The sequence below is a fragment of the Oryctolagus cuniculus genome, chromosome 11, assembly GCF_051225735.1.
Source record: "Oryctolagus cuniculus isolate XC-2025 breed Fujian yellow rabbit chromosome 11, ASM5122573v1, whole genome shotgun sequence".
Taxonomy (NCBI): domain Eukaryota; kingdom Metazoa; phylum Chordata; class Mammalia; order Lagomorpha; family Leporidae; genus Oryctolagus; species Oryctolagus cuniculus.
The window spans coordinates 48,029,255-48,041,218 of record NC_142877.1 but is presented as its reverse complement, the minus strand read 5'-3'; the positions used below and the strand labels follow the sequence as shown (position 1 = coordinate 48,041,218).

Sequence of the window (11,964 nt, the reverse complement as noted above, 5' to 3'; positions counted from 1 at the left end):
CACCTTCCATCTCCGAGGGAATTCTTACTTCATAGCCCGTCATCCTCCCCCACACTCTCCAACCACACTTGTGTGATTGCTATTCCTTGAATACACCAAATCCATTCTCGTGTAGGACATTGCCTTCCCCAAGATGTGTGCAGGGCTTACTCTCTTACTTTATTCATAAAGGCCTCTATCCAAAGGCTGCCCCTTCAGAAAGACTTTTCCTGATCACCTTGCCCTAAAATAGACTATTCTGCTCCTTTTTGTCTTTTTAGCCTACATTAGTTTTCTTCAGAGTGCTTATAATCACATAACATTATATTGTGTACCTATGTTTCTTGTTATCTATTTTCCCACTGGAATGCCAACATTTTGAATCCCAAGCTCTTGTCTCTCCTGTCCACCATTATACCTCCAGCACCTAGAATCCCTCCTAGACTATAGTAGGGGCTCGCAAAATACTCGAGAAGTTTGTATGGTTGAAAGAGAAGGAAAAAGATGAAAATAAGAGATAGACAGGAAATGCACAAATGACAAAAGACAGAAGAGTCTCAAATCTTCTTGCAGATAAGAACTTGTAAGCACAGATAATCTTTATTTACCTCAAGAGTTTACATAATTATGCTCATAATTATAACTGTAAATCATTAAGGAAAGATTAATTTCTGCATGGTCAGATGTGAAAAGAAATGCGATTTAGAAACAGTTATTACTTTAGATATTTTATTTGAAAGGCAAAGTGGGGAAGGAAGAAAAATATTCCAACTGCTGGGTCAGTCCCCAAATGGCTTCAAAGGTAGCCCTGGCTGAACCCGGGAACCCAGAATTCCATATGGGTCTCCCACATGTGTGGCAGAGGCCCAGACACTTGGGTCATCATCCCTGCTGTCATAGGTGCATTATCAGGAGCTGAATCAGAAGCTTGGTAGCTTAGGGTCAAACCTGTGTTATGATAGAGGATGCTGGGATCCCAAGCAGTGGCTTCACCCACTGTGCCACAATGCTAGCCCCAGACTGCAAAGAACTGTGGTTTATAAATAGATGGTACCATTTAATATTCACTATATTTTGTTTTGGGCTTTTAGTGATCATAGTAATGCACAAACAGAGGCAGCTTTTATCATTGACATGCTTATTCTTTATTGCAGGGGTGATGAGTTTTTCATTTTTTTATTTCCGTTCTCTAACATAGTGCAAAGCATATAGCAGATGTCTGAGAAATAAGTTACTGAACTTATTATTCCTCATAAATATTTTTCTTAAGATTGTAACTTGTACATTATGAAATTATAACTCAGGTTGTAATGGCTTTTAGAGAGCATATGAATTTTACATAGCTAACTATGTTTTTGTATTTTCCTTCCCACCAGTTACTAAAAACCAACTTTATTGTTGTCCACCCTAACTTCATGGTTCCTACTGATAGGATACCTGGTCATATTTTAAATATACTCCTATTTATTTAGGGTGAATACATTTTACTTATATAGCATACGTGGAAATTCTCCAATAAGAAATCTTTGACCTAGATTATCTAGCCAGTTGTTGCGGAAAAAACAGGTCTTTCTTGGTTTTAGTCCCAGCTCTAGCAGTTTTAGCTTTAAGGACAAAACTTAACTTCTCTGAAACAGTTTCTTCGTCTGCTAAATGAACTCAATGAACTTAAATATCCTTTTTTCTTAAGATGTGTGTATTTGAAAGTCAGAGTTACACAAAGAGAGAAAGAGAGGCAGAGAGAGAGAGAGAGAGAGAGGTCTTCCATCTGCTGGTTCACTCCCCAATGGGCCACAATGGCTGGAGCTGTGCCAATCTGAAGCCAGGAGCCAGGAGTTTCTTCCGGGTCTCCCATGTGGGTGTAGGGGCCCAAGGACTTGGGCCATCTTCTGCTTTCCCGGGTCACAGCAGGGAGCTGTATCAGAAGTGGAGCAGCCAGGACTTGAACTGGCGCCCATATGGGATACCAGCACTGCAGGCGGTGGCTATACCCGCTACGAAACAGCATCGACCCCTAAATATCTTAAATTTTCAGAGTTGCTTTAGAAATCATTGACTGATTCAATAAGTAAGTTTTATGGATCTCATGATTATTCTTGATACTCTTGAATCTTAAGGTAGAAAAGAATCCCTTACCTTTTGAAATTTATAGCCCATAAAGATTAAGGCACACATTAAAATAATAATGATATTGGTAGCTTTGGCATCTGCAAGAGAGAAGGCCCACACTTCCAGGAATGGAGAGTCCCTACCTGCACTTCCGGGAACGAAAAGTCCTTGTCAAGGTCTCTGCAGGTGCCTAAAGTTCTACAATGAGGATCAGATCCGCCTCAACCTTTAACCTTCACACCCTGTATCTACAAAAGGAGTTCTCCCAACCTCTGTTGGGACTGGTGAACCTCGCCTGGAGTGGAATTCCAAAAACTCTTATAAATTAATTGATTCATCTGGCTGGGAAGTTTTGTTATGTGCCAGACACCTTGCAGATATACTGCAGATATACTGTAAGAAGGTGTTGGGGCCAGCGCTGTGGTTCACTTGGTTAATCCTCTGCCTGTGGCCCCAACATCCCATATGAGCACCAGGTTCTAGTCCTGGCTGTTCCTCTTCCAGTCCAGCTCTCTGCAGTGGCCTGGGAAGGCAGTGGTGGATGGCCCAGGTGCTTGGCCACCTGTTCCCACATGGGAGACCAGGAAGAAGCACCTGACTTCTGGCTTCGGATTGGCATATCACCAGCCATTGTGGCCATTTGGGGAGTGAACCAGTGGAAGGAAGACCTTTCTCTCTGTCTCTCTCTCACCGTCTTACTCTATCTGTCAAATAAAAAATTAAAAAAAGGTTTTTAATATTCTAAGCAGTTCAAAGGAATAAGTGGTTACTTTCAATCGACAGCACCAGAGAAGGGTTTATGGAAGAAATGGCATTTATGTAAGATGTTGAGGGAATGAAAGGCATTCTAAGGGAAGGGGACAGAAGAGCTTTAGTTGAACCGGGGTAGGAAGGATGAAGGAGGAGGGAGTAGGTTAATTTTGTGTTAGCATCGTCATCATTAAATAAGATTTAAGAAAAAATAAACATATTTATGTGAATTAATTTAAGAAAACTTGCATACTAGTATTAGGAGTATACATTGTTGCAATTTCTGTGGAAAATGATTTGGTAGTATATGTAAAGGATGTAAACACAGTCACTGGTTTAAAAGATTCAGGGCAAATTGAGACATAGTTTCCTTAGTAAATGTAGACTGCTTTTGTGAAACAGACTGATCTACTTCTTAACATGTGTGGTTTGTGCATTTGGTATTATAATGCATTATATTCTCTCACCTCAGAACCCTTTACTTGAAATTTGTGGGTACTGGGGTTGGGAGTGGATAAATATTGTTAAATCCAACTATCTGTCCTTATTTATCTCCCAGCGAGTGCTCAAAAGATAAATGTTGAGAGTCAGAGAAAACACAGCAGTAGTAATGCATGTACGAGCATGATTTTATTTTCCCAAACATTCACATCAAAATGTGCATAATTGCTGTGGTTTCTCAAGGAGACATGGCCTGAAATTTAGTAATTTGCCTGAAAACCACATATTCTAGATACTCAGTTTCATGACGATGTACAGTTGCCTGCTTTGACTTTTTTTTCTTTTTTGGACTTGTTTCCTTGACAGATTCCTAGCAAAATTTAATTTAATACAATTGAAATATATCAAGTTCATTTATTAGTTTGATAATTTACAGTGAATATAAGGGTGTGAAAATAGGTACTTTCCTATTTAGTATTTAGTAGTAAGAGAATTAATTGTTAGCATCTCTTTGGAGAATAAAGTGTTTATATTTACAGTCACTTTGCTTAGGCAATTTCTTTTTTTCTTCTTCCTTTTTTCTTTTAATGTTTACTTATTTTTTGACAGGTAGGTTTACAGAAAGGAGAGGCAGAAAGAGAGAGAGTTCTTCTGTCTGCTGGTTCACTCCCCAAATGGCTGCAATGGCCAGAGCTGGGCCCATCTGAAGCCAGGAGCCAGGAGCTTCTTCTGAGTCTCGCACGCAGGTGCAGGGGCGCAACCACTTGGGCCATGTTCTGTGGATTTCCTAGGCACGTTATAATGCAGGGAGCTGGACTGGAAGTGGAGCAGCCTGGACAGAAAGCAGCAGCCATATGGGATGCCGGCACTGCAGGCAGTGACTTTACCCACTGTGCCACAGCACAGGCCCCAGGCAATTTTATTTTTACAGTAACTACAATACTTGTACATTGGTGTAAAATATGTATGCAAGGAGGAAGGTCCTCCTTCCATTGGTTCACTCCCCAGATGGCTGCAATGGCTGGAGCTGTGCCGATCTGAAGCCAGGAGCCAGGAGCTTCCTCTGGGGCTCCCATGCAGGTGCAGGGGCCCGAGGGCTTGGGCATTCTCTACCTCATCCCCAGGCCATTAGCAGAGAGCTGTATTGGAAGAGGAGCAGCTGGAACTAGAACTGGCGCCCACATGGAATGCCGGCACTGCAGGCAAAGGATTAACCCACTGCGCCATGGCACCGGCCCCCTAAAGATTTTAAAATCATATTTTTTAGATTTCTTTTTATTTTTTTTACAAAGTGAAAAATACTGTTTGAGTACTAGTTATAGCATTAAATCACAATGTACAGTACATCAAGGACAGAGATCCTACATGAGGAGTAAGTGCACAGTGACTCCTGTTGTTGACTTAACAAATTGACACTCTTGTTTATGGCATCAGTAATCACCCTAGGCTCTTGTCATGCATTGCCAAGGCCATGGAAGCCTTTTGAGTTCACCGACTCTGATCATATTTAGACAAGGTCGTAGTCAAAGTGGAAGTTCTCTCCTCCCTTCAGAGAAAGGTACCTCCTTCTTTGATGACCTGTTCTTTCCACTGGGATCTCACTCACAGAGATCTTTCGTTTAGGTCTTTTTTTTTGCCAGAGTGTCTTGGCTTTCCATGCCTGAAATACTCTCATGGGCTTTTCAGCTGGATCCGCATGCCTTAAGGGCTGATTCTGAGGCCAGAGTGCTGTTTAGGACATCTGCCATTCTATGAGTCTGCTGTGTATCTCGCTTCCCATGTATTTTTTAGATTTCTTAAGTTTTGTTTTCAGTATGCTATGTAACATCTGAGTTGTGAGCAAACATTTTCCCTTTTTACTCTGTGATATCTTTTTTAAATGATTATTTGTATCTTACGTAGTACGTCTAAGTAAGATTTCTAAAAAGGTTGCATGTTTCCTCTTACTTTCCTGCTAGGTAGATAATGTTCTCAGTAGGTGACTTTTTTTAAAAAAAGGATTTTTTATTTATTTGAAAGGCAGAGTTACCAAGAATAAGAGAGAAAGAGAAAGGGAGAGGAAGAGACAGAGAGAGAGAGAGAGAGAGAGAGAGAGAGAGAGATATCTTCCATCCGCTGGTTCACTCCCCAAGCAGCCACAATGGCCAGAGCTGAGCTGACCTAAAACTAGGAGCCAGAAGCTGCTTTTAGGTCTCCCATGTGGGTTCAGGGGCCCAAGTACTTAGCCCATCTCCTGCTGCTTTCCCAGGCACATTAGCAGAGAGCTGAATTGGAAGTGGAGTAGCCAGGACTCAAAACAGAGCTCATATGGGATGCTGGTGCCACGGCAGAGGCTTTACCTGTTATGCCTCAGTGCTGGCTCCAGTAGGTGATTTTTTTATATTTATTTATTTGAGAGGCAGAACTATAGACAGGGTGGGGGGAGGGAGAGGGGTGTCCTCCATCCACTGGTTCATTCCCCAGATGGTTGCAATGGCCAGAGCTGCACTGATCCAAAGCCAGGAGCTGGAAGCTTTTTCAGGGTCTCCCACATGGGTGCAGGGGCCCATGCACTTGGTCCGTCCTCTGCTGTCTTCCCAGGCCATTAGCAGGGAGCTAGATTGGAAGTGGAGCAGCAGGTACTTTAACCAACGCCCATATGGGTTGTGGGTGCCACAGGTGGAAGCCTACACTACTACATCATAGCACCGGCCCCGTAGGTGACTTTTTTATTATTATTATTTTTCAGAGACACAGAGAGAGAGAGAGAGATTCAGGGGGAATGCTCCCAACCCATTATTTGTTCTCAAAATGCCAACAATGCTGGGAGAGTCAGTTTTTAATATGCTTTTATTGTGTCTCCATTGAATAATGCCTTTTGAAGTGGAGAAATACACTGGATCCAGCAATGCACATTGTCAGACAGAATGGTGTCTGTTCTGCTTAATAGTCCAAGTCCATTTGAAAACTGTCTCATCAAGGAGTGTCTTTGTAAATGGTTTTCAACAGAATTGGGTATTACACTATGGCTTTCCAGACATTTAAGTTGTTTAGACATAAGAAAAACGAATTAACGCCAGCTTGTATAAAAAAGGAAATTATTAGCTAAATAATTAATTCCATGAAATGACATGTATTCCAAACAAAACAGGCAACATCTGTTAATTCAGTTGGGAAGACAAGATTCAGCTTGATCCTTTAAATTTTTAAGTATTGTTCAGAATTTTTATTTCACGCATGTTTCAAGTACATTTAGTAATTCATAAGTGTCTTGTGCCAGAACCTGAAGTGCAGTTATGCATCTGTTAACAAAGGGGTATATTCTGAGAAATGTATTGTTCTGTGAGCAGCATAGAGGGTGTTCACACAAACCTAGATGGCATCAATTGATATGGCCTGTTGATGTGATCAAGAGATGGGATGAATACAAGCCAAATGAGGCTGCTGCTGGTGTTAACATGGCATTCTGGTTTTTTTGTAAAGTTTTGTAAAGTTTTTTTTTAAACAAGTAGGAGTACACATTAAAATAATGATTAAACGGTTAGTATGGTGACTCTATAAACTATCAACATAGTTGATTATTATTCACTATACATATTTTGTAATTGCATGTGCTGTACTTTCATACAACTAGCAGTGAGTGGTTTTGTTTACTCCAGTATCACCACACAAACACATGGCTATACTATCACTAGATTTATAGGGATTGTTTAACTGCATTACAGTTTTATGGGACTATCATTATATTTGTGGTCCATTGATGACCAAGTCATCATTATATAGTACGTGATTGCATTTTATACATTGATTTGATGCAGAAGGTTGAAATGTGTCATTGTCTTAACTGGAACTGTACAGTATAATGATAATTAATGTTCTTAATAACAATGAGGTATTGCACTTTTAAAAATAGACTTGTAACTAAGTAAGGAATAGATTATGTTTAAAATAGTGTCATTATTTCTTCTACTATAGTCTAATGATTTGAAAATTTGTAATCCATGTATATGTATGTGCTGATGTTTAATTCCCAAGTGCTTTGAGAATTTGCTCTTTGTTTTTAAAAATTGATTTCTAATTCATTTCTGGTTTAGGGAAAGAAACCTTGTTCAATTTAATTCTGTTCAGTTCTGTGAGGCTTGTTTCAGTGTCTCCAGTTGTGGTTTATCTTGGTAAATATTCCCTGTGCATAAAAGTATATTTTAGTGTTGTTTAAAGGTTAATAAAGTTTACTTGGTTGATGTTGGCACTGAGTTTGTCTGTGTTCCTTCTTTTTTTATGATTTATTTATTTATTTGAAAGGCAGACTTACAAAGAAAGAGATGGAGAGGCAGAGAGAGAGAGGTCTCCCATCCATTGGTTCACTCCCCAGATGGCCGCAACAGCTGGAGCTGTGCTGATCTGAAGCCAGGAGCCAGGAGCTCCTTCCAGGTCTCCCACGCGAGTGCAGGAGCCCAAGGCATTGGGCCATCTTCTGCTGCTTTCCCAGGGCACAACAGAAAGCTGGATCGGAAGTAGAGCAGCCGAGTCTTGAACCTGCGCCGGTATTGGATGCCGGCACTGCAGGCGGTGGCTTTACCCGCTACGCCACAGCGCCGGCCCCCTTTATTCCTTCTGATTTTCGGATTATTTTGTCAGTGACTGGAAGAGAAATGTTGAAGTCTCTGGGTATAATTACCAATTTGACTATTTCTTCTTTTAGTTCTGTCTGTCTTTTATTCATGTATTTTGAACCTCAGTTATTAGGTGCATACACATTTAGGAGTACAAGAGTACTTTGGTAAGCTCATGGAAAAGTGAAATTACAGATACTTATTTTAGTGCAAAAATGTTTTGAAATCCATGCATAATTTTTTCATAATATGAATTTTTTTTCAGCTTTTGGCGATGCTTGCATGCATGGATTTCAAAATTTTATGTACCAAAATAAACCTATCTTTTATGTGATTTCTTGATTAATTGCCATTTTTATTATGTGATGCCTGCTTTTATTCCAGATAATTTTGCTTGCTGTGAAAACTACTTTGATGTTAATATAACAATTTCATCTTCCCTGCCCTTACACTTTTAAAAAAAGTTATTTGAAAGGCAGAGTTACAGAGGAAGAGACAGAGAGAGCACGAGCTTCCATTGCTGGCTCACTCCCCAAATGGCCACAATGGCTGGGGCTGGGCCGATCTGAAGCCAGGAGCCGGGAGCTTCTTCCAGGTCTCTCACGAGTGTGCAGAGACCCACAGAGCTGGGCCACCTTCAGCTGCTTTGCTAGGCACATTAACAGGGAGATGGATTGGAAGTGGAACAGCTGGGACTAGAATCGGTGCCCATATGGGATGCTGGAGCTGTAGACCATGGCTTAATCTGATGTGCCACAGTGCTGACCCCTCAAAATTTATTTATTTATTTGAAATGCAGAGTTATATATAGAGAGAGACAGAGAGAGGAAATTTTCTTTTTTTCTTTTTTCTTTTTCCTTTTGATAGGCAGAGTGGACAGTGAGAGAGAGAGACAGAGAAAGGTCTTCCTTTTCTGTTGGTTCACTCCCCAGTGGCTGCTGCAGCAGGCGCGCAGCGGCCAGTGCACTGCACTGATCCGAAGCCAGGAGCCAGGTGCTTCCCCTGGTCTCTCATGTGGGTGCAGGGCCCAAGGACTTGGGCCATCCTCACTGCACTCCCGGGCCACAGCAGAGAGCTGGACTGGAAGAGGAGCAACCGGGACAGAATCCAGTTCCCCAATCAGGACTAGAACCTGGGGTGCCGGCACTGTAGGCAGAGGATTACCCTATTGAGCCACGGTGCCAGCAAGAGAGATATTTTTCATCTGCTAGTTCACTCCCTGAATGACTGCATCATCCAGGGCTTTTATAAATTTTACATTTCCCTGATCATATATCATTCAGACATGCGTATGAACTCTTACCTAAAATTTAATAAAAAAAAAAATACTGAACATGAAAAGAGCCCATTAATATGCTAGGAATTCAAGTACTAATAAATAGTTGTGTATTAAGGAGAGATCTTTACATAAGTAGTATTTTTTTTCTAGAAATTGTATGACAAAGAAGCCCAGGGTTCTTAAGTTTCAGTGGCCCACTGACCACCTCTTCTAAAGCCATTCTCCTTGCACTTGATATGCTATCATATTACCTAGTTTCATTTCCTGTAGAGCCCTTATTATTTTAAAAGTCCTAATTTATTTAATTGCTTCCTTATCCTCTCTATGAAATGTAAGTTGCCTAAAAGCAGGATCCCAGTATGTCCTATGCTACATAAATGACCACCTGCAGAAAGTTAGTATACTTTGTTAGTTTTTTTCCCTTGTGCCCATCTATTTGTTGTATTCCTGTGGATTAGGGCGTATTAGAATCCATTATACTATCCTCTCAAGTTTTGTTTATGTGTGGAATTTTCCACAATAAAAAGTTTTCTATCAAGGATGAGCAGATCTATATTATAAAAAGATATTTAAGTCAAGATGACATGAAACTCAATTTGTCCTGTAATCTGTTCCTTTTCTTATATTTTAAAATAACTGTAAAAAATGGGCTTGCTTTCCCCCAGGTAATTCAGTTCGAAACGCCAGCATGGGGTTTTAGAGCCTGAACGAGATAAGGATAGCATTTTCTTGGGTAGTGGTGGATCACTGGAGCCATAGATATTAGTTACAGGGAGAGGATTGATCAAATAAGTAAATCTGTTGAAGTTATGGGAGCCAGGTTTCTAACTTTTAAAGTAGGAGAAAACTAGAATTAACCCTATGGTGCTAGGTTGAAATGGAGATGCTACTATAAATTCTTGAAACTCTTGATTTATAGCATATACAGACATGGCATGTGTGTGTTTCTCCAGCTCTATCCATGGAAACAGCCTGGAAATCTGCACTCCAATAATAATGAACACATTGGGTGTAAGATAGTTTTTTAAATATACTGAGTTCTGCTGTAACACTTGTTTTGCAAACAAGAAACATGGGAATACAGTGTGAAACAATATTTTGGGTTTATGTATGCATTATTTCTATGACAAACACTAGGTGAACTAAAACTACTGTACATAGCTGAATCAAGCTGTGTAAGAATACACAAAATGCTTACATGCATACTGTGGGGAGCAACTCGGACTATACTGTTACTGGAATTAAGACTTATTCTATGCATCTGCTCTCCCACAATATGGCGCTGGGAGAGGAGAAAACAGCTTCTGCACAGCTGCCTCCAGTTCAACCAATAGGCAGCAGGACTTGCTCCTGATTGGAGGAGAGCAGCGTACTCGGCGTGTGGGTAGCAGAGTTGGGATTGGTGGAAGAGGACTATAAAGGAGGAGAGAGGGCATGCACCAGGAACATCTAAGGGGAACACCTGTGCAGCCCCCGAGAGAGCCGGCCGGCGGTGTGCCGCTCCCCCGCGGAAGTGGGGAATGTGGCAGGGGGAACCGCCCTTCCATGGAGGTGGAAGGGATAGTAGCCAACCCGGGAAGAACCAGCAGCAAACCCGGGGAGGGCCGAGCAGACAAAAGAACAGCGCAGGGTCCTGTGTCGTTCCTCCACGAAGACAGGGAGCGACACATACACCTTACACATCTACAGCTACCTTCATTTTTTGCTTATGTTGTGTGCCACAGCCATTCACATCTGGTGTTAAGTTTCTCTAATTTGATATAACTAGCCCTCTTGACTGCTTCACCACAATTTACAAACTACAACCATTTTTTTTTTGACAGGCAGAGTTAGACAGTGAGAGAGAGAGAAACAGAAAGGTCTTCCTTCCGTTATTCACCCCCTAAACAGCCGCTACAGCCGGCACACTGCACCGATCCAAAGTCAGGAGCCAGATGCTTCCTCCTGGTCCCCTGTGTGGATGCAGGGCCCAAGCACTTGGGCCATCCTCCACTGCCTTCCGGGGCCACAGCAGAGAGCTGGACTGGAAGAGGAGCAACAGGGATGGAATCCGGTGCCCCAACCAGGACTAGAACCTGGGATGCCGGCACCACAGGCGGAGGATTAGCCTAGTGAGCGGCAGCACCAGCCCAAAGTACAACCATTCTGAAACCCATTTGAACAGGAAATGTTTTTTTCAAGGTAAGTACTATGTTTATTATAATATTTTTGTATTTTTTAACTTCTAACATGTATAAAACTATGATAACATATTTTCTTAGATTCTTATCTTTATATTAATGTGCCCTGATGAAGGTTTTGAGTTTTGTGCCCCACCCCCACTTTCCTCCAAACCTTGTTGATTTATTGAATGACTGTGCATTGCACAGTGATTTTTAGGAACATGTATTCACTCAAACATCACCTTGGAGAACAGACCGCATCTCTCTTCACTAAAACAAATCAGAGCCCCTTGGAGAAGTGACTGATTCCAGGGCTAGAAGTGGCAGAGTATAAGATGACCCTGGAATATTTTGTGCTGGGAAATGAGGAAATGCTAGAAGCATTATGGGAACATGTCAGAAGTGACACAAAAGCAAGCTTGAAGAGGCTTCCATTGAACACATGTGGGATATTTTAAGCCTCTCTAAGTCCATACTTTTATAATTTTTTGAAAACATTTATTTATCTTAGTGGCAAAGAAAGGGAAAGACAGAGATCTTTCATCCACTGGTTCACTCCGCAAATGGCTGCAGGAGATGGGGGTTGGCCACACTGAAGCCAGGAGTCAGGAACTCCACCAGTGCTCTTAAGTTGGTGGGAGGGGCCCAAGCA

General features: G+C 41.5%; 1 long non-coding RNA gene across 1 annotated transcript in view; it reads left to right on the top strand.

Annotated features, from left to right (window-relative positions):
• The window catches only part of LOC149123446 (uncharacterized), a 231,943-nt gene that overhangs the window by 206,707 nt on the left and 13,272 nt on the right, over window positions 1-11,964 (top strand). The gene's annotated exons all lie outside the window — the stretch shown is intronic.